This window comes from Tenrec ecaudatus, chromosome 1, assembly GCF_050624435.1.
Source record: "Tenrec ecaudatus isolate mTenEca1 chromosome 1, mTenEca1.hap1, whole genome shotgun sequence".
In the NCBI taxonomy this organism is placed as follows: Eukaryota; Metazoa; Chordata; class Mammalia; order Afrosoricida; family Tenrecidae; genus Tenrec; species Tenrec ecaudatus.
In genome coordinates, this window is record NC_134530.1 from 290,841,417 (window position 1) to 290,864,141 (window position 22,725).

Here is a 22,725-nt window from a genome sequence, read left to right on the forward strand (position 1 = left end):
TATATGTGCAATAAATAGTTTTCTATCAAGAAGTCACTATAGTATTTCTATTTCAAGGAAATATCCCAGGCCAGTCCAACTCAAGTCCATAAGTCCAACACTAGCCCATAAGTTCCTTTCCAACTTACGCAGTTACATGCAATGATGCAGAATGCAGGGATGTCAAAGGCCAGTGATTGCAATGTCGTGTGGACCCAAGGTCGATGGAAGCATGGTAAGACTCTGGCAGCTCTCAACGTGGCAGGAAGCAGTCAGGTGAATGCAAAAAGAAGGGGAGCTTCCCAGGGCCCTCCTTATGAGAAGGCCATGGCCACAAAGAGGCACCATCAGGCTATGGTGTGATTGACAGATTGGATACCAACCTTACACTTTTACATATCTTCAAACTGACATAAAATTATATAACTATCATACTATGGCATTTTCAATCACCTCATATGTACTTGAAAATGGACAATAATTATGAAAGATAAAACAAAAGTTGATGTCTTTGAATTATGATGCTGGTGAAGAATATTGAATATTCTATGGACTTTCAGAAGAAGGAACAAATCTTTCTTGGTGGAAGTAGAGCCAGAATGCTTCCTAGACGTGAGAATGGCAAGACTTCATATCACATACTTTGGACATGTTAACAGCTGAGCATAGTCCCTAGAGAAGGATATCATACTTGGTAAAGTGGAGTGTTGAAAAAAAGAAGAAGGTCCTCAATGGGATGAATTGGCATACTGGCTGCAAAAACGGTCTCCAACATTAACTGTGAGGAAACAGGCTGTGGGTGCTATGAGTTAGAGCCAAATTAACAGTGTCTAACAATGACAACTCCCCTCCCGTGCCCCATCTGTCAATTTGCTGCACTGTGGTAGCTTGTGCTTTGCTGTGATGCTGGGAGTTAGTCCACTAGTACTTCAAATACCAGGCAGGATCACCCACGGTGAACAGATTTCAACACAGCTTCCAGACTAAGAACTGACAGGACGACAAAACAATCAGTCCACTTCTGAGGGATTCACCATTGAATACTTTCTGCATAGCAGTAAAATATTGTCTGATATAATGCCAGAAAATGAGCCCCTCAGATTGCAAAACAATCAAAATATCACCGAGAAAGAGAGCTTCCTCAAAGTAGAGTCCACCTTAATGATAACTCAAAACCTCACAACAGGAGCTGTAGATAACATCATAATAAATGGAGAAAATATTGAAGTTATCAAGGATTTCGTCTTGCTTAGATTCACAACTAATGCTCATGGAAACAACAATCAAGAAACCAAATAACATATTGCATTAGGCAAATCTACTGCACATAACCACTTTAAAGTACTGAAGATCAAGAATTTCACTTAGGATTAAGTTGCGCCTGGCCCAAGGCATGGTATTTTCCGCCACATCTTATGCATGTGAAATTTGAACATTGAATGAGAACGACTGAAGGAGAACTGGTGCATTTGAATTAAGGTACTGACAAAAAATACTGAAAGTACCATGGGTGGGGAGAAGAACAAACAAATCTGTCTGAGAAGAAGTGCAGCTAAATGTTCCTTGGCAGATAGGATGGCGAGACTTCATCTCAAGTACTTTGCAGATGTTATCAGGACAGACCAGTCCCTGGAGAACATCATACACATTACAGTGGAGGGGTTGCAAAAAGAGGAAGACACCCGATCAAATGGATCGAGACAATTCCTACAACAATGGGCTCAAACATAACAAAAATGTTGAGTATGGGGCAGGACCAGGCAATGTTTTATTCTGTTGTGTAGGCATTATTATGAGACAGAACTGACTTGAAGGCATCTAGCAACAAAGTGTACTAAAGCTTCTGGCACCTTCATTTGCTGATGGATTATAATTCAAAATGAGAAAAATCATTGCAACCATTCATTAATAATCAGAACATGAAACGTGCAAAATAAGAATCTAGGAAAACTGGAAATCATAAAAAACGGAATCTGACCTATAAAGATCAATATCCTAGGCATTGGTGAGTTGAAATAGTCCCTTTGAATCTTAAAATGATAAGAATGACTACGCTGACAATGACAAATTCAAAAGAATGTCTCTTTCATCCTCAAAAAGAGCATTTCCAGATCTATCTTGAAGTGCAATGCTGCCTGTGACAGAATAATATCTATCTTCATACACAAGGAAGGCCGGTTAATAGAACCATTATTCAAATTTTCTTACAAACCACTAAAGCCAATGAAGAATTGTACCAACTTCTTTAGTCTGAAATTGATCACACATGTACTGAAAATGCATTAATAATTGTTGACAATTGGAATGCACACATGGAAACAAAAAGGAAGGAAGAGTAATTAGAAACTATGGCTTTAGGGATCGAAAAGAAGCTGAAGACTGCATGAAAGAATTCTGCAAGAGCAATAATTTCCTCATTGCAAACACCTTTATTCAACAACAGGAGCGGCATATATACATGTGGAATACACAGGGATGGAATTGATTAAATCTGTGGGAAGACATGATAGAGAAGCTCAATATCATTGAGACAAAATAAGACCAGGGGCCAACTATGTAACAGACTATCAATTACTAATATGCAAGTTCAAGTCAAACCTGAAGAAAATTAAAATAAGAACGCAAAAGAGCCCAAATACAGCCTATATTATATCTGTGGTCGGCTGGGGTTTCTAGAGAAACAAACCAGTGATACTGATACATGTAGAAGAAGGAAATTCATATCAATAAAGAATTTTACATTAAGAAGTCCACACAACAAGAAACGCCAGACCAACTCCAGCCCATAAATCAGATGCAAATTAGAGGCCATTCCAGACTCATGAAGCTGTTGGAGGAATAGCCTAAGAAACAGGAAAACCACAGGTTGGTGGAGGCAGAGTTGGGAGAATCCAAAGTCAACAGGCAGTTGGCAGGCCACAGACAGCTCTTAGGGTCAGCATGCTTCATGGTGATTGCCATCCCAAGAAGCCAGACATAAGGTCCAGGGTCTTTTCATCAGGAAGAAAAAGAGTGAGCCCATACTCCACAGTCTACTTATAGCTATGAAATAGGTCACACCCCCAAGGAGACTGTGACCTGTGCCTTCTGAAGATCCTGGTCAAGCTATATTGACACCAAACCTTACTATCATAATATCTCACCTGAATTTAGAGCCTATCTCAAGAATGGTTTGGACATATTGAACATTAATGATCAGCTACCAGAAGACTTGTGAAATAGCATCAAGGTCATCAATCTTTTTTTTTTGTCATGTCATCTGTGGCTATTTATTTATTTATCATAAATCATTTTATTGGGGGCTCCTCAAAAAGATCATTATAATACAGTAAAGAAAGAAAATACTACAGTGGATATCAGAGGAGACTGTGAAACTTGCTCTTGACCCTAAAGCAGTTAAAGCAAATGGAAGAAATGATGAAATAAAAGAGTTGAACAGAAAAATTTGAAATGCCAGCTTGAGAAGATAAAGAATTATATTGTAACGTGTAAAGACCTGGAATTAGGAAAGCAAGAGGAAGGAGTACAGTCAGCATATCATAAATTGAAAGAACAGAAGAAAAAATCCAAGCCTTGGATTAAAATGTTCAAGGATTATTTATCAAACTATTGAATGATGCAGGGAGAATCCAAAGAATATGGAAGGAGTATACAGAGTCTCTGTACCCAAGAATTAGTTGAGGTTCTATTAGTTCAAAATGCCAAGAGGAAGTTGAAGCTGCAATGTAAGCATTAGTGAAAAGCAAGGAAGGGATAGGAATGAAAATATTTCAACATGCTCCTGCAGTGATAGTCCATGTCAAGAAATTTGGAAGATAGCTATCTGGCCAACCAACTGGAAGTGATTAATATCTGTGTCCATTCTAAAGAAATATGACGCAACAAAATCTGCAAATTAATTTAAAATAACATTAATATGACATGCAAGTACAATTTTATTGACGATAACTTTAAAAGTAGTTATAGCAATATGTCAACAGGAAGCTGCCAGAAATCCAGGCTGTATTAAAAGAGGGCATGAGGCAAGGTATATCAATGCTGGTTTCAGATGGACCTTGGCTGAAAACAGAGGATACAAGGAAAATGCTTACTTATGTACTATTGACTATGCAGAGGATTTTACTGTGTATCATAACAAACTTTGGGTAGCATATGAATACATATGAGAACAATGGGAATCCCCGTACATTTAATTGTGCTCCTGTGGTACCTGTACAAAAACCAACAGGAAGTGGTTCGAATAGAACAAGGGGATACTGCGTGGTTTAAAATCAGGAGAGTGTGTGTTGTGGTTATATCCTTTCACCATATGTGTTAGACAGGGTTCTCTAGAGAAACAAAACCAGGACATTTATGATTTAATAGATAGATAGAACACGAAGGAATATAACAGCTAATTAGACAAACATAGCAGTACAGAGGACTCAGTTTAACTCACTTCCATGCAACAGTAAATATGGCAGTACAGCCAGGCAGCAAACTGCAGAACTAGGTAAGGCAGCCACACACTGGTCTGGTCACCAGAGAGCAACTGAGAGATAGGAGTGGCTTGCTGAGCCATTTATCTCTTTGCCCACTAATCAAACTGCAAACTTATTAATCCCACATGTTCTTATTGGCCATGTTGGCACTATAAACCTACCTACCTATCACACTATACTTATTCAAATAATCTGAGAAGCTGCTCTGTATGAAGAAGTTGAGGCATCTGGATTGGAGGAAGAATCATTAACAACCTGTGTTATGCAGATGACCCAGTCTTGCTGGCTGAAAGTCAATAGGCCTTGAAGTACTTACTGATAAAGCTCATATAGTACACCTTCAGTATAAATTAGTCTTCAACACTAAGAATACAAATGTCTTCCCAACTTGACAAATATAAACACACAACATCATTACAAATAGAGAAATGTAGCTAAACTCTATTTTACTTGGACCCACAATCAATACTCACAGAAGCAGCAGTCAATAAATCAACGTATTTCATTGGAAAAATCTGTTGTAAAAGACCTCTTTAAAATGTGAAAGAGCAAATGCTTTACTCTGGGGATTAGCAAGTTATGCCTGCTTTTAGCCTTGATATTTTTAATCACCTTAGATGCATGTGAAAGGAGTCTTAATTTCAGTGTCTGGTATGGGTTGAATGACTAACAGCAAGGTTGGTGGTTCAACCCACTTGCTGCTCCACAGAAGAAAGAGGAAGCTATTTGACCCTGTAAAGATTTACAGCCTTGGAAATCCTATTTGGTCACTATGAATAAGAATAGACTTGATGGTAATGTTTGACATATGCATGTGAAAGATGGACCATAAACAAGAAAGACTGAAGAAAATATGATGCCTTTCAAATATGATGTTGCAAATAATATTGAATATACCATGAATGCCCAGCAGAACAAAGAGGTCTGTCCCGGAAGAAGTACAGCCAGAATGTATTTTAGAAGTGAGGATGGTAAAACTCCATTTCATATACTTTGAACATGGTATCAGGAGAAATTAGTCCCTAGAAAAGGACAAAATACTTGGTAGAGCATCATCCAAAAACAGGTAAACCCAGAATGAGATGGATCAACACAGTGGCTGTAACAATAGGCTAAAATATGGCCATTGTGAGGATGTCACAGGACTAGAAAGGCTTTTATTCTATTGTGCATAGGGTCACTATAAGTGGCAGTGCGTGAGATTTTGTTGATTAACAACACTGGGATATGAGCAATGTCCCCATGGCATATGCTAAACTGTCACCATGCTGGACACAGTTGATCTTTGTGGATTTAGAGGGTAATTATTTAGAGGGTTATGATTCCACTGAATTTTTTTCTGTGTATTCAAACTATTCCATCCTAAGATTCCACAGATCTATCCAAACCAAGCTCACTGCCATTGATTCAATGCTAACTCATATCGACCCTATAGGACATGGGTACAATTGTACCTGTGAGGTTCTGAGACTGTACCTCTTTACAGAGTAGAGTTCCATCTTTCTCCCGAAGAGCAGCCGGTGATTTCAAAATACCAACCATGCAATTAGCAGCCCAATGTGTAACCAAGAACTATTCAGGGAAGCTAGAGGGAGAGCATGAAAAGAAATGAGTAGTTGAGGTGGTTGGATGCACATCCATCCCTTTGTTCTACTCTTTATGACTTTTTCTGAGTTCATTCAAAATGTAAATTAAGATACAAAATAGAATTCTACCCAACCCTGCTATATGCCTCAACAGTATCCATTTTTCTCATTCTTACTACTAATAGAAGCTCAATTTTGTTTAGGGTGATAATGGACCTACTTAAATCGCTCACTCCTAGGCTCCCTTGCAGCTATGCATGAGCATTTGACCCAGTTTGGGCCAAATATGTGTAGGTGAAAGATACTGAGTAGGACTCCCAAGAAAGTTTTTGTTGTTGTTTAAGGCAAAACACTTGTCTTGCATAACCCATTTCATTTTTGTCCTTGGCTCTTCTGCTGTCATGCTCCCTAGTCAGAATATTGAAAGATGGGAGAGTCACATAGGTTACATGAGTTTGGCAGACCAGAAAGCATGCATTCTCCTATATGCGAGATGAGTCCCTGAGCAAATACGCCAGACCTAGGCTACAGATTTCAAGACTTACTATTGTATAAGACAAACCCCTGTGTGGTGCAAAGGGTTAACACAATTCACTGCTAAGCCAAAGATGCCTTGGAAGAAAAACCTGGCAATCTACATTTAAAAATTCAGCCCTTGAAAACCTCATGGAGTACAGTTCTACCCTGAATCATATGGGGTAACTGTAAATCAGAATCAATTCAGTGGCAACTGGTTTGGTATTTTTGGTGTTAATATAAGAAAAATGAAGCTTTTGTGATTAGACCACTAGAGTCGGTTTGTTTTTTCCCATGTAGCCAGATGCAATTAGGGCTGATAGAGAAATAATTAAAAGAATGTAGAGTTAAGTAAGCGTAATGATTATGGAACTAATCATTTAGCAATGGGCTGCTAACCACAAGGTCAGTAGTTCAAATGCACCAGTCACTCAGGGGGAGGCAAAAAGTGAAGCTCTCTGCTTCTGTAAAGATTTACAGTCTTGGAAGCCCTATATGGGGTTGCTATAAGTTGTAATCACCTTGAAAGCATTCTCCAGTGTTGTCCCCCTTAGGGCCCTGGGCCATCAATGGACGGTGTGTCTCATAGTGGGATCAGCCACATTGTCCACTCTGTCCATTGGCTGTTCAGAGCCGGGATATCGTCCCCCAGGCCTGATGGGCCAGGATGTGCTCCACTCTCTCTTCCTCCCCCTTCTTTGCTCCCATTTGCTCTGATCAAACATGCCCCTTTCTCCTAGATGCAGCTTCAGTGCTGTCCTCTGAAGTAAATTCTTCTGGGGGTAGGGGCAGTTGTCCACATAGCTGGTATGTGAGCCCAGCCCTCAGGCCTCTACACTGGCTCCCCACTCCGTGCGGGCACACTGCATTCATCTGGCACTGGCTTTATATCTGGTCCCTCTTTCCCTGTGGAAACACAAACAATACCCTCCCCTTGGGTGGGACAGTCAGGCACCTTTTCTCTGGAGCTTCCCTCAGCACCACCTTCGGTTGTGTCCATGCCCACGCCCAGGTCCAGGAAAGGCTATGCGCCCTGCAGGATGCTTGGGAGCAGGTCTTTCAGGCCTGGGAACGGAAGCAAGGGAGACGGCAGGCCATGCACCACAAGAAGCTCTTCCTCAGACAGTGTGGCATCTGGACAAGATCCTGCAGGCCCAGGAGACAGCTCCCCTCACCACACACAGACACACTGACCCCAGGACCTCCAGTCCTCCTGTAGTACCACCCCAATCCCCCTTGCTTCCTGGATCACTGGCTGCTATTCTGATACGGAGCTAGATAGTGTGTCTTCCAAAGTGGCCAAGGGGACTCCTGAGCCTCAGGTCACTCAGGGCCATCTCCTCCCCGCACCTGGCCCCGGCCAGCCAAGCCCTACGCGGTTTGGTTGGAAATTGATGGGGCTCCTCCCCACCTCGTCAGAAGTTGGGATGTTCCTAACGGCCCCCAGGTTGGAGTGCTGTTGTTCCTCAGGTTCCTTCCCCTCCTGCTCAGCACCCACCTCCCCCCCCCCCATGCCGCAGGCCCCTTGATGCACCCCCAGAGAGCCCAGGCTGTAAACCAAGGTTCTGGCAGATGTTGCTGTCTAGGGTTCCCTTTGAACCACCATCTGTGACCCCAACCCCCCCCCCAACCTTTATGTCACCTCAATGGCTGCCCCAGGTCTTCCAGGAAGCCAGTGCCCTGGAGGGCTCTGTGGAAGAGGTGGAGCGGCTGATCCAGAAGCATGGCACCTTCCAGAGGTGCTGAGCACACAGGAAAGGGAGGTGATGGCCGGGACAGTCATGGACGTGACCCTGATAAGGCCGGGGTATCCAGACTGTTGGGGGCACACGGGTGAGGTGTGTATGCACACCGAACCTGTGCTGGTGGGTGAGGGATTACCAAGGAGCCAGGGGCTCCAATCCAGGGCTGGTGACCAAGCCGAGGTTCCCAAGCACCCAGAACGACATGGGGATGGGTTAGGCCACACTCTGGGGACCACAGAGGGCATTTGGATCTGCCCATTTCACATGGCCCCTGCTTCCTTCTGCCCAGGAGACGGGCCAACCCTCAACTGCAGAGCTGTTAGTGAGGGTTAGAGACTTATAGTGAAGGCTATGGGCTGTGAGCCAGCCCCAGCAGGGGTACACTCGGTACTCAGGGCTGGGTCCCCCACACACCTCCCACCTCCCACTACGCAGGAGGCTGCGCTGAGAGAGCAGGCCAGGGTGCTGCCAGGCCCCTGGGTTCAGGGCCTGCTGGGCACGATATGAGAGCGGCCGGCATGAGTGGAAGCCCTGGGAGAAGGTCAGCGACACAAGCTTCACACCTCGCTGATTACGGCCCCCTTTCTCAGGGCTGCTAGCCAGGTCAGAGGGCACCCAACCTGAACCCCATTTTACCTTTACAAGTGACCTTCAGCCCCACTAGGGGCCAAGGGGCAGCCTGCGGTGGAACGGGATGTGGAGAGTTTAATGGCTTTTCCAGGGGCAAAGCTAGGACTGGAGCCCAGGGCCCTTGATTCTCAGACCAGTGTGGACACCTGTCATCCTGATGGGCAGAGTAGAGAGGGCCCCAGGGGTGGGTGAGGGGCACCCTCCACATGAGAACCCACCCATGGACCCTGCCCAGCCACTTCCTAGATCTGAAGACTAATGGGCCTGGGCCCTGTCATCTTGGGTGAAAGAAAAATTATTGTGCTGTCCCTGAGCCTGGTCAGCATTTCACTCCTTGGCACAGCCCGAGGGGGAGACAGGGTCACCGTTTGGGGCCAAGGCAGTATGAACATCAGGGCACTCATGTCCCCATCATCACACAGGACGGCGACTGGATCCAGGGGTGGGGCCAGCAGCTGGAATAGCCTGTCCCTCTTGGGGACCAAAAAGAGAAGCTGATGCGGTTTCAGAAACACCTGGCCTATGAGACAGAGACCCCATGGAAGGGAGGCAGGAAGGGAATTAACAGGAAGGCCTGGGACCCGTTCTAGGTACTGGTTTTCCATCCAGCAGCCTTGTCCCCAACACCCGCAGTGTCACTGTGCAGACACTAATCAGACTCTGTCACCTCCTGAGGCCAAGGCCAAGACCAGCCAGGAAGAAAGGATCGAAGAGAACCCTGGGCAGAAGGGCACAGGCCAAGCCTGTAATGTGCCCGTCCTCCACAGGGTGCCCTTGCTAGAGTCCTGGACCTTGGGAAGGATCTGGAGAGCATGGAGAGGCTGCTGCACAGACACGAGGCCTTGGAGCAGGAGATGGGCCTCCTCCAAGTTCAGGGGCAGGTATGCCACTGGGTCTAGCATCGGGGCCAGGCCAAGGGACCTCTTCTGTGGGACCCTGCAGAGGAATAGCTGAGCCAGTATGCTCCCATGCCAGGGGCCTCTTGAGCACAACCTGATCCCCTTCCTCAGCCTCCAGACATACCCCATATCCCAGAGCAGAAGGCAGCCCTCCTCTGCCAGAGAAGCCTGGGGTCAGCCCGCAGCCTCGGCCACAGGTGCCAACAGTTTATGGAGAGCTGGCAACAGCTCCAGAGCAGAGCCCAGAAGTGGTATGGAAACCCTTTGGGTCCATATCTTCACTCCTGCCCCCTTCAGCAATCAAGTCCCATGCATCTCCTTGACTCCTTGTTTTATGGTACAAAAGAGACCTTCAGGACAAACAATGTAAAGAAAACATCGATCAAGTCTTAAAAGAGAGCATGACCACACAATGACCCAGACACATCATACGTGAAACAAATCCAGGGAGACTCATATGTGTGTAAGAAAGAGGTCTACTGGCGATATCTAAAACAGATGGAAATAGAGTTACCATATGACCCAGCAACCCCCCCCCTTACTGGGCAAGAAACAAACCAAGGTCAGACATCTGTGCTCCAAAGTTCATTGGCACAGTTCACAATTGCAAGGAATTGGAAACAACCCAAATTTCCAACACCTGACAATTGGATTAAAAAGCTGGGGTACCTCTACCAGCGGGGATCAACGATGTAATGTCACACCGGAAGTTCTTGGTGCCCCAGCATGGATCTCTGGGCTTCCTGCCTGGGAAGCGCAGCAGCTGGCACGGCAGGAAGGTGAAGAGCTTCCCCAAGGATGATGGCTCCAAGCCGGTCCACCTGACGGCCTTCCTGGGCTACAAGGCCGGCATGACCCACATTGTGCGCGAGGTCGACAGGCCAGGCTCCAAGGTGAACAAGAAGGAAGTGGTGGAGGCCGTGACCATCATGGAGACCCCTCCCATGGTGGTGGTGGGCATCGTGGGCTATGTGGAGACACCTCGCGGCCTCCGGACCTTCAAGACAGTCTTTGCGGAACACATCAGTGACGACGAGTGCAAGCGCGGTTCTACAAGAACTGGCACAAGTCGAAGAAGAAGGCTTTCACCAAGTACTGCAAGAAGTGGCAGGATGACGAGGGTAAGAAGCAGCTCGAGAAAGACTTTAGCAGCATGAAGAAGTCCTGCCCGGTCATGCGCGCCATCGCCCACACCCAGACGCGCCTGTTCCTCCTGACGGAGATGCAGGTGAACGGGGGCTCGTTCCGTGGCTGAGAAGCTGGACTGGGCCCGAGAGAAGCTGGTGCCAGTAAACCAGGTGTTCGGGCAGGATGAAATGATCGACATCACGGGGGTGACCAAGGGCAAAGGCTACAAAGGGGTCACCATGCGTTGGCACACCAAGAAGATGCCCCGAAAGACCCACCGAGGGTTGCACAAGGTAGCTTGTATCGGGGCCTGGCATCCCGCCCGCGTGGCCTCCTCGATGGCCCGCGCTGTGCAGAAAGGCTACCACCACTGCACAGAGATCAAAAAGAAGATCTATAAGATTGGCCAGGGCTACCTCGTCAAGGACGGCAAGCTTATCAAACAATGCCTCCACCGACTAAGATCTCTCTGACAAGAGCATCAACCCCCTGGGCGACTTTGTCCACTACGGGGAAGTGATCAATGACTTTGTCATGCTAAGGGCTGCATGGTGGGCACCAAGAAGCGAGTGCTCACTCTGCACAAGTTCCTTCTGGTGCAGACCAAACGCCGTGCCCTGGAGAAGATCGACCTCAAGTTCATAGACACCACCTCCAAGTTGGGCCATGGCCGTTTCCAGACCGTGGAAGAGAAAAAAGCTTTAATGGGACCACTCAAGAAAGACCGGATTGCCAAGGAGGAAGGTGCATAACAGATGGTAGAGCTGGTGGGATCAGAATAAAGACTTCTTTTTCAGTGGGGGAAAAAAAAACTGTGGTACATACATACAATGGAGTACTACGCATTGCTAAAAAGTAGTGATGAACGTATGAAGCACATCACTGCATGGGAAGAACTGGAGGAAAGCATGCTAAGCAAAGTAAACCAAGCACTAAAGGACAAGTACATATTGAGTCCACGGAGGTAAGCTTTAAAAACAATGCAAAAGGGACATAGGGGAAAAGCTACTGTATGAACATTCCTGGGGTGAGGACCAGGTAATATGACAGGGACCAGACCAAATTCAGGGATACACATGGTAGACAGATAAAAAGAGGCGGGGAAAGGAAAAGTAATAATAATAATAAATAAATGGGTAGCGGGGTCACAGGGCACTAACCCGCCCAAGTTGCCACCGTGAACCCGTATATCTCCGATCTGCCTGCCTCTGTGCCTTTGCTTGTGCTCACCCTTTCTCTACTTGACTCGGTCCTACACCTGTTCTTTTGTGTCTGGCTTATGTCATTACCAGCAGCCCTGCTGGCGTAGTGGTTACAAATTGGACTGTGATCTGCAAGACCGGCAGTTCAAGTCCACCAGCTGCGCCTTGTGAGAAAGATGAAGCTTTCTATGTCTGTAAAAGTGTTACCATCCCCGGAACCCATGGGGGCAGTTCCACTCTGCCCTTTAGGGTCACCATGAGACAGAGTTGACTGGATGGCAGTGAGTTGGGAATTTTATTTATTTCATTCCCAGCATGTCTTTCCAAGGTTCATTTGTGACCTGACATTTATCCCCCTATTTTAATGAAAGGACACCACTCCATTCTAGAACTCGAACTCACTGACTTGGTCCATCCATCTGTCCACAGACTCAAAGGCGACTTCCACCTTTGGCTGTCGTAACTATAATGCAGTGATGTCCATAATGTAAAAGAAAGCGTTTTGACATGATGTTTTTAGGGGACACAGAGCATTTGTCCCTGCTGGTGAAGGGACTTGAGGTCAATCCTTTTTTTTTTCCTTCTTTTTTAAGTGTCTCTATTCCCATCTACAAAAGATGGGCCCCACTCAGGACTGTATATGGTTTCTCTCCTTGAAACAAAATAATCCATTGTTGTGCCCATTACATAGAGGGGGGCACGAAGCTTACAAGCTAGTGCCCAGAACCTACAGCCACAAGGCTGGTGGCTGGAGGAGGTCTGTGTGCCCACTGTGGCTGCAGGAGGGACAGAGGGGCCTGCAGGGGGGCCACTGGGCCTCAGAGACCTTCCAGGCGAGGCTACAGGAACTGCAGCAGCTCTGGGGCGAGCTGAGGGCCAACTGTAGGAGGAAAGAGAACACGCTCCAGGAGGCCTGCAAGGTGGGATTGTGCACGCCCTGGGCCAGGTTGGATGGGACCCCAGGTTGCCCAGTGCCCACTGCTCACCCCATGTCCTGCCCCAGGCCCTGCGTACGGGGGAGCATCTGGGAAATGGAGAGCAGGCTGCATCCTGTGGAGCGGGAGCTGCGAGTCCCTGGCAGTGGATAGGACCATCCTGGGGTGGATGAGCTCCTGGGGGCACAGGCAGACGTGGAGGCAGTAGTGGCTGAGCATGCTCAAAGGGCACGGAGCCTGCTGGCCCGGGCCTGGGCCTTCATTCCTGAAGGGCTCAGCCTCAACGTGGAGGATCCTGCCCTGCTGCTGCTTCAGAAGTAGATCTGCCTGTGCCCCCTCCTCCTTCCCTGCAGGAATCCCACCCCTGTCCCCAGCACACCCACTCCCAGCGCTCCTGTGACCTGCATGAGGAGCTCACCTTAAGACTGTCTACCCTGCACCATCACCACCCCCTGACCCCTCCCACCCCCACCACTCACCCCCACCCCCCGCACTGACAGCAAGCTAGAGAGCCTGCGGGAGCCCTGAGGCCCGGAGCCTCCTTTCCCATTTCTTTAGGGACACTGATGAGGAACTGGCCTGGGTGCAGGAAAAACTGGCCCTGGCCACAGCCCAGTACAACGGCCAGAGTCTGAGCGAGGTGCAGCACCTGCAGCAGCACCAGGTGCCAGCCCACCCCAGGATCAGAGGGGAGGGTGTCTGCCCCAGCAGGGAGCAAGCACAGGGCCCTGAGTGACCACTGGAGACTACGAGAAGACACAATGTGGGGCCCAAGGAGGAGCTTCTGCCTCAGCAGGCTTTGGGACATCCTGGGCTCTTTGCTGACCATGGAGACAGGGTCCATGTCTATGGGGCCCCATAAGGCTTCAAGGGAGTCTCCCAAGGAATGGCCTGTTCACATAGCAGCCCTGGAGACCTTGCGTACTCCACAGAACTTGGAGCAAGAGCTGCACAGCCGGTCCTGGCCAGGATGGTGGAGGACACAGGGCACAAGCTGCAGGCTGGCACTTTGCCACCCAAGAGGTGGCAGCTGAGGTGCAGCAGCTGGAGAGCGCTATGCGCTGCCTGTGCGCAGAGGCAGAGCAAAGGAGGCTGAAGCTACAGCAGGCTAAGGAGGCCCAGCAGCTGCAGATAGATAGAGGTGAGGGGCACGTAAAGTGGGGTTCTGCCCGGTGTCCAGGGCTCAAGGGGACTCCTATGGGGGACCCAGACTCTCGATGTGCCTAGCAACTCCTCTAAGCACTCTCTTGTTCCAAGGCCTCTCTTCCACACGTGTCCAGAGATGAGACCCACTGGGTCCTTTAGCTTTGCTTTCCTACTGAGGCAGAATGGACCCAATGGCAGTGGGTGTGGGGGTGTCTTCTAAGCCGGTTGCTCTTCTCAGTCGGTTATTGCATTCGAATGTCCTGGAACTTTGAAAAGATATGGACATGCAGCCTCCCATCCAGACAAAATCTGGATCTACAGGGGTGGGGCCTAGGCAGAAGCACCTTTTAAAGCTCTCCTGCCAACCCCGCCGGGAGGAGGCAGCACACCCAGGTCCAGTGGGGAAACAGATAAGCCACTCTGGACAACCGTCTGGCCGGAACCACCGTGTTCTTGTGACACGGGAGAACTTCGTGGGAAAGGGAAAAGAAAAGGCCACAGGGCTGCAGGGGACCTTGGGGAAGGAGCTGTCTTGCTTCCTGAGAACCAAGACTGCCTTCAGAGTAAACTGTGGGAAATAAAAAAGAAACAGGGGGCGGGCTTCTAAAGAGCAGCCAGGTGGGCCGGTGCACTCCTTCTCAAGGCTGCAAACCCAGGCTGGAGGCCATGGCCCGCCCGGCTGTTACCCCAGCTCCTGGAGGCAGAATCCTGGCTGGCAGAGCAGGGTTGTGCCCTGGACGGCATGAACACGGGCCTCGTGCACCCTGATGCCATGGTTGGAGGCCAACCAGAGCGAGCTGAAAGGGTTCTGGGGGCACCTGGAGGATTTGCAGAACTCAGACAGGTTGGCAGGGGGTGGGAAACCTAGGGAGCAGGGGGTGGGCAGCCAGAGAGGAGAGGGCAGCAATCCCCTGTGACTTTCCTGATGCAGCCCCACAGTGCTGTCCAGCTGTGGGCGGTGAGGGAGGTCCACGCAGTACGACTATGGGCAGCGGAGGCCCAGGGGTAGTGCCAACTGGAGGGAGAAGCCCTGCTCCTCCACGCCTGGCTGTACAGCAAGGTGGCCACTGCCGACTCCCAGGACTGTGGGCAGGACCTTGAGGGTGTGGAAGTGAGTCGTGCCGGGAAAGTGGATGGAGGAACGGAGGGTAGGGTAGATGCTGGGTGGGCTGAGGGGGCAGGAGATGCCCTGCGGAGTTCTAGAACCAGGGCTGAGGGATGTGGGAGCTGTTGGGGCCAGCTGGCCCTTTCGTGAGTTTTAGGAGCTGCCTGAACCCTATCCACATTGACCCTCTCCAGCCCCACCTTTGCAGATGCTGGAACAGAAGTTCAAGGTCTTCCGGGAGAAAGGGCAGAGTGTGGGGCTGCCAGGGTGCAGTCTCTGAGGGAGCTGGCAGGTGCCCTGGAACTCGCCTCCCCCAGCTCCATGGCCCAGAGTCAAGTCCACAGGAGCTGGGTTGAGGCCACATGGGTGAGGCTGGACAAGGCAATGAAAGCCCGCACAGAGGTGGGTGCCTAGAGGGACAGGCCAGCGACAGCCAAGGGGCTCGGGACACAGGGGCCTACCCCAGATGTGTGTGCGTGTGTGTGCGTGTGTGTGTGTGCTCATGTGTAGTGGTGGGCATGTGGGTGTGTGCATGCGTACTTCTGTGTGTATTCTCGTGTGTGCATGTGTGTATGAAGGGGCATGGCTGACTCCAGCTCCCAGCATCAATCAGCCTTCCCCGTCCAACCACGATCCTTCCTGCCCCCAGTTTGGAGTCCTTCAGCGCAGGTCACCCCTTGTGGCAGGAGCACGAAGTGGACTCTCCCAATGCTCCCTGAGCACGGGCCGCAGTTTCGTTGGGGGCACAGGCCCTGCTGGTCTTCTTGCTGACCGCCACTCTTAGAGCTCCCTGCCTCCCCTCACCACACCCTCCTTTCTCGGGATCTGGTGTCTCAGTGCACTGAGCACCTGACAGGTCCTGCAACCGAAATCCTGGGGCCGGGTGGCCCCGGGGCCAGCCCTCTCCTCATTGACTGTTGGAGGTGCTACAGGCAGACCCCCTGACAGGCAGCCCACTCGCTCCCTGAGCCGCCGTCCTCATGTGCTCAGGGCTCCCCATATTTTTGCCTTCCACCCAACATGTGTGTCAAGACCCTTTCCTCCCTCGGGCCCTGCCTGTGGCCCCCGGGCCTCATCAGGAACCTGCTGTGATCAGAGGAAACCATCTTCTAACCACCAAAGGGCCAGAAGGCGCGAATGTACAGCGATGATAATAGGTAAAGGTCACGGTAAAGTCACAGAGGACAGGAAAGACAGGGGCGAGAGAATACAATACAGAGTCAGACATGTTTTATTAGGCATTCTCACTTCAGCTCCTCTTGATGGACCACGTGGAACTGGGAGAAGTGGAAACTTTGCTATCTTGGGACGTGTATAGGGAGCCTGTAGACACACCTCTTCAGTAGTGACATGGGTCACAAGGTGGGTGGTATCTATCGTAAGGCCCCTGTACTTGAGCTCACCAAGGTGAGGAAAGCTAATACCTGCATTGGGGGAAGCTACAAAGGGGGCTGGGTGTCACGGTGAGAAGAGAGGGCAAAAGGATCATATCTGCTTCTACACAGAGATACAATCAGCCATGTGCTCACGTTAAGGCAGCCTAGCTGTTAACGGAGAATCCGTGGGAATGATTTTTAAAGTAGGACAATGTACTTGGACTTTACCTCTAACTTACCAAAGTAGAGGCTTTCCTACCGTGGAACACCAGCTTTCCAGATTCTCACTGTTATAAGTTAGGGAATAGAGTCTTCGTCCTATTTCCCTCCGTGTTAATGCCCCACAAATCCCCAAGCCACAGTCTTTGCTCAAAAGGAGGTGGCCCTGTTCTCAGGGAGAAAGTTGCTGGCCCTCCTTCCCGCTGTGCCCTCAACTTCCACAAGGCGGCGCTCGAGCAGTAGGGCCACATGCAGAAGGTGGTCCTGGTGGAGGGTGCTGTCCTTGGCCACGACCTGGCGTCTGTGGAGGTCCTGCAGCGCCAGCACCGCCTCTTGTAGGGAGGGCCCCAGTCCCTCCCCCCACCCCGCGTGAACCCCTCTTTGTAGGCAATGGATGGATGAGGAGTCCTCGCCCCCAGCTGACCTCAGGCAGGACTGCAGCCTGCCCCTGCCCCCTCTGCGATGGGGGGTGACGAGCCTGGGCTTGACCTAGGCTGGGGTACAGCCAGGATGGCCTGCAGAGTCCTGGGTGGAGAAGCATTCAGCCTGCTCTTTGCCAGCTGCAGAGGGAGCTGGTGGCTGTGGACGAGGTGGTGGTTCAGATGGGGATGGAGGCCATTCAGGTACACCCTGCGGTCCAGGAGGGCCTGGCTGGGCAGCTGGCTGAGGTGCAGGAGGCCTGGGCCACCTGGACATGAAGGCCTGGGAGCAGGGCCAGCAGCTGGAGTGGGCAGCCCATGGCCATGCCTTCCTCAGGCACTGCCAGGAACTGCTGTATGTGCCACCCCACCTGGATGGGGGCTCGCTCTGTTCCATGCGGGTGGGGGCACCCAGCTCTTCCCTGCTTCCTCCCTGTTCTGCCCTCTTGGCCCTAAGACCTGTTCCCATGCCCTGTCCCCCACCCAGCACTCGGGCTCAAGAGAAGCAGGCGCTAGTCTATATCCTCAGAAGGGCCAGCTGGGGCCAAGGAGACACTGGGGCAGGAGCTCTGCCTGAGAGCCCAGGCAGTGCGGCCGGCGGGGTAGCAGCTGCTGGACACCAGCCACGTCATAGCCCCAGAGATGTGCGCGCTGAGGGCTAGGGCCAGGGTGGTGCGTGGCCAGAGCCCCCTTTCCTGCTTCTCCCTGCTCCACGGTAACCCAGTCCTGCCCCACCCAGACCACACCCTGCGCCCCTCCCAACAGCCCTCTGCCCCCCAGGTCACAGCGTCTTCGGGAGCTGAACAGGCAGCTGCAGGAGCTCCGGATGACCTGGGCCCTTCACCAGGAGCACTGCCTGGTGAGCCAGGACCAGGAAGAGCTTCGGGGAATGCTGGGTCAGGCTGAGGTCTGGCTGGCCTCCTGAGAGGACCTCCTGCTAGACCCTGACTGTGGGGTGAGCAGGGATCCACCCCTTAGAGGGCCACATGCCTGGCACCAGGACTTGGAAAGGCAGCTGGCGGCCCAGGAGGAGAAGCTCACCCAGCTCCAGATGTAGGTGAGGGTGTGGAGGGCGGGACTGAGGAGGGGTCGAGGGGCCTCAACCTGCGGTGGAGTCCCCAGAGCATTGATCCGCCCTGAGGGGCACCCCTTCGAGGAAACAGCCGCAGGGTCCTGTCCTCCGTGGGCAGTCTGGCTCTGTGGGGTCCATCACAGCTTCTTCTGCCCAACTGCTCCCTCCCCTCCTCCTCCTGGTTTCCCCCTCTGAGAGCTGCCCCCAGAGCAAGCCCTGTGGGACACAGAGGGTCACTATGGGTGGAAACCAATCAATAATCTCATGGGTGCAGAGCACACTCTGAGGAACACAGGGGAGGTGGCACTAGCTACAGAGAATCTGAGTGGAGCGAGGGTTTGTAATCCTTGTGTAGGCTGGGGGCGGGGCTGATAGGGGGGGTTGATACCACAGGATCCTGTGGGACTGAAAGTGAGGACCTGAGGGTGGATGGGCAGAGGGAGTGCCCCATCCTCTGAGGCAGGAAGGTGGTCAGCTAGGGTGAGCATGGAGGAAGATGAGCAGGGGCTCTGCAGTCACACAAATGTCACCTAAGAATCTCACTTTAGTATAAAATGTTTGTCTCCATTGCAAAGCCACCTCTAGCAACTAGGATCCCCTCTCTCCCCATCTGGAGCAGACGAGTGAAGAAAATCAAAAACTGAAGCAAAGCAGTCCACAGGACTAACGGACCACCAATACCACAGCCCTCCATCCTTGTCCTGGAGACCAGGAGAGTTAGATGGTGCCCAGCCACCGCCTCAAACTGCTCTGGTTGAGCTCAAACTGGCAACTTGTGCACAGCTTGAAAGCCAATGGAAGTCGACTTCATGAAGAGAGGGCATTACAAGTTTGACAGGGACTGCTGGAGCCCCAAACCAGGGCCCTTCAAATCCAAAACAGAGCCCAGCTCCGGGAATCACCCCTGCCCAAGCAACAGTCGAGCTGATAAAGTGAACGCATGGCACCTGTGAGGCACTTGCTTCCCAGAGCAAAGGGGAGCATTTGCCCTCAAAGGTCAGGAGGGAGGGAGGGGCCAGGGAGGAGGCAAGAAGAGTGCTGTGTTATATTATGAGGGCTGCAAACAAAATGTGTAGAAATTGTTAAACTGCTCTGCATGTTTCCACTTAAAACAAAAACCCTCTATATTAAAATTCATATATATATGTGCATTATATGTATATATGTATATATATATATATTAGTCAAACCCAAGGTCAGAAAAAGGCATGCCCCGGGCTGCTGCTCGTGGCAAGGTCAGTGGTGTGAAACCCATCAGAAAGACGCGGCTTGGTTGTCTGCTCCCGTAGTGACAGCCTCAGAGAGCTGCAGGGGCCGTCGTGTGCTGTCCTACAGGGCCTCGATGATAGAAATCGACTCGATGGCAATGATTTGAGTGCTTTGAAGTTCAGAAACTGTAGACAGTGATCTATAAACGTCCTTCTCTCCTGTAAGGTGCCTGTAACACAATCAAAGGAAAACAATCGGTCTGCTCTCCAGATCTTCAATGGGACCATTTCCAGGGAGCCTGGCCACACACTGCCAGGCTGTGCCTTCTCAGATCCGCTGGCACTGCTAGGAAGATTGTGGGCCCTGCAGGGGTGGGGGACTCTCCAGCCTGCTCCCCAGCAATAGAGGCACTAGGCCAAGACTGGAAGAGCCCCGGCGGGGGGAGAGTGGGGAGGTTGAGGCAGTCACTGTGCCCTGCTTCTGACACTCTTCATGTGGCTGCTATGGTCACCCTTGACCTCAGGGAAGGCCAAGGGTCACCAGGGCAGAAAACACTTCCTTTTTACGGTGAGGGCCATATCAGGTCTCAACTCCACTGCTAATTAGCTGTGGTCTCTAGCAAGTAACCCAGCCTCTCGGTGCACCCAGTTTCCCCAGTGCTATCTGGAGTCCCCAGAAGGGCCAGGTACAGCGAGGCTGCTTGCAGCTGGGCCAGAACCAGCAGCTGCCCTCATCGTGCCCTGAAGCCAGAAGCCCAGAACTCAAAGGCTGAGCTTTGCTGAAGGTCGTCCGACAGGGCCTCTCAGCTTAAGTAAGCGGTCCCAAGCTCCAGGCTGCACAAGTTGCTCCCTGGAACACGTGGCCCGGGCCCCCAATGTGGGCACACAGAAAGCCAGTTCACCTCTCAGGACAGTGGTGGTGTGACTGGATGTGGACACGCCCGCATCGCCCACTCGGGGCTCCTGGAGCAGGGTCCCCATCTGCTCTGCACCTCCCGGACCAGACGCCCACTGCCCTGGGACTAAGAGAAGCCTCACCCCCACCCGCCAGGGCAACCCATGGTCCCCGGGCAGCTTCTGGACCATGTCACTCCCTTCCCCAGACTTGACGGCTGTCCCACCCACGGGCTCAGCCCTCTGTACTCATGCCTGTCCATGTGTGCATGTGTGTGTGTGGGCGCACCTGTGATAGATGTTCACGTGTTTTTGGTAGATGCGTGTCCATCGGTGTGGTGTGTGTTCATCCAGGTGTGTTTATGGTATACATGCCTGTGGTATGTCCATCCATGTGTGTGTGTCTGTGTGGTGTGCGTCCATGGGCACACACACACATCTGCAGACCCGTGCGATCCTTCAGCTTCCTGCTGCTGGCTGGTCTGCGGAGAAGAGCAGGCCCTCTCGGAACGCCTTGCCTACTGGAGCAGCACGGGGTTAGGGCAGCCTCTCTTGGCATAGTCCCAGCAAGCTTGCCTGGACTTGGCCTCCTGCAACTGTGCCCTTTAGCCTGCCTTCTCCTCTTCCCTCTCCAAACCAACCTCGGCTCATGGGCAGCCTGCTGCCTCCCCGTCCCTTGCTGTCACAGTCCCCTGCAGCTCTCCCAAGGCACAGGCCCGTCGCCCTCCAAGGGGAGAAGAGAATCTAGTCAGGGGTCAGAAGGTGGAGGCAGAGAAGGCAGGGCAGGGCAAGGCGCTCTCTCTCTCTCTCTCTCTCTCTCTCTCTCACATGTGCAAGCAGGAGCCCCTGTTCCCCCCTACTCCCACCCCCCAGAATGTGCAGCACCCCTGAGCCCACCACCCTCCACCAGTGGAGACATCCTGGGGCACCATCTCCGCTGTAATTGCCCACCTCCACGCACTCTCCCATGGGGTCCAGTTCATGAATGGGATGAATGGCTGGGGTGAAGCCTCATCCTGGACACAGGGGTACTGAGCAGTCACTCCTGCCCTGACTCTCACTCTGTGCCCAACCTGGGAGTCACTCAGCCATGCATTGGGGGGAAGGGGGAAGGGGAGTGTCATGGGAATCCACGTGGTTACCAATGCTAGAGGAACGTGGGGTATTGTCAGGGAGGTGGTGGTGGGCCAGGTGTGACCCAGGGACCCAACATTCATTCACTGGGCCTCGCTGCTCCTCCACAGGGGTGGGTGGGGCCAGAAGTGACCCTGGGGCTGTAAGTGAGTAGGTGGGCCCAGAAGTGACCCTGGGGCTGTAGGTGAGGACGTGCTCCATCCAGGTCACCACATGGAACCAGCCACAGACTGCCCATGCAGGCTCGCCACAGTCTAGCCAGGCCACCACGCAGCACCCTGGGAATGGGCAGCTCCTGGTAAGAGGCAGCCCTTCCGAGGTCACACCTTCCTAGGCTCTTCCTCAAGGTGCTCTGACCCCCACCCGGCAAAGAGGGCAGCTACTGGCTGGGAGGGTGGGGCAGGGGTGCCCGAAGCAGACACCTCCTACGGGACTTCCTGCTGGGAAAGGGTGGCACAGCACCAAGAGGCTGGCAACTCTTTGTGGGGCCAGGGAGATGTGTCCTTGTCTTGTTTCCTAAACTGGTCTTTGATGGTGGTACCAAAGGTCTCCCCATTCGTAGCAGCAATGACATCCTCAGACCGTTGGTGGGACGAGTCATATAATGTGTGCAGCCCCCGAGTCCCTGCGTACAGCATTCAGAGCAGCAGGGCGGGGGAGCCTGGGACCCTCCCCCCAGTGCCAGCACTCTACACCGGGCCCAGCTACCCCGATCCCCAACCCCACCCCATTTGCACCCCGGCTGCCACAGCACCTCTGCACCCCACCTCTCCCGGTGCTTGGAGAAGAGGCCCACTGTGGCCTGCTGCAGGGGCCCAGGGCCCAGGACCAGAGCAGCTGCTGAGCTGTGGCAAGCCCGTAGTCACAGCTTCAGTTCACAGTGCAGATGGCCCTCTGTGAGGTGCTGGCAGCTCCTGCCCCGTCTGGGGTACCAGGGCATACAGCCAAGGCTAGGAAGGGTGCTGCTGGGGCCAACCAGGCCCTCCGAGGCCCCAGAACACTGGGAGATGGCTCTCTGAGGCTGAGGCATGGCATCACTCGGTGCGGGCTG

At 51.8% G+C, this 22,725-nt stretch overlaps 1 pseudogene; it reads right to left on the reverse strand.

Annotated features, from left to right (window-relative positions):
- LOC142440655 (cytosolic phospholipase A2 beta-like) overlaps window positions 1–20,627 on the reverse strand; it is a 115,257-nt pseudogene extending 94,630 nt beyond the window's left edge.
- Between the last annotated feature and the right edge of the window lie 2,098 nt (window positions 20,628–22,725).